This window comes from Tupaia chinensis, unplaced genomic scaffold (assembly GCF_000334495.1).
Source record: "Tupaia chinensis unplaced genomic scaffold, TupChi_1.0 Scaffold000377_5, whole genome shotgun sequence".
NCBI lineage: Eukaryota > Metazoa > Chordata > Mammalia > Scandentia > Tupaiidae > Tupaia > Tupaia belangeri.
The window spans coordinates 2087224-2087577 of NW_006159879.1; the positions used below are offsets into that span (position 1 = coordinate 2087224).

Here is a 354-nt window from a genome sequence, read left to right on the forward strand (position 1 = left end):
TCTGTCTTTTTTCTTGCCACTGCCCGTGCTGGGCCTGTGGCTGGCCGGAGGGAGGCGGCACAGAGCCCGCCCGGCTTCCTCCCAACCGCGGCCTTCCTGAGCTGAGGGACCAGCCGCAGCAGTGAGAGCATCGCACTTCCTTTCCCTCGTTCTCTTCTAATTTGTTCTGGGGTGTGCCCTTGCTGGGCGTGGGGTGGGGACTGAGATAGCCCCCCAGGCGTGGCCACACAGAACCCCTTAACCTCCTTTCCGGATTTTGTGCATGTGCCCATGTGCTGCCGGATCCAGGACTCAAACTGCATAGTTGGCCCTGTGGGATCCAGCCGCTTTCACCATGGCACTGGCTGGGCCCTC

General features: G+C 62.1%; 1 protein-coding gene across 2 annotated transcripts in view; it reads left to right on the forward strand.

Annotated features, from left to right (window-relative positions):
- The window catches only part of TMEM18 (transmembrane protein 18), a 5745-nt gene that overhangs the window by 3827 nt on the left and 1564 nt on the right, over positions 1-354 (forward strand). The gene's annotated exons all lie outside the window — the stretch shown is intronic.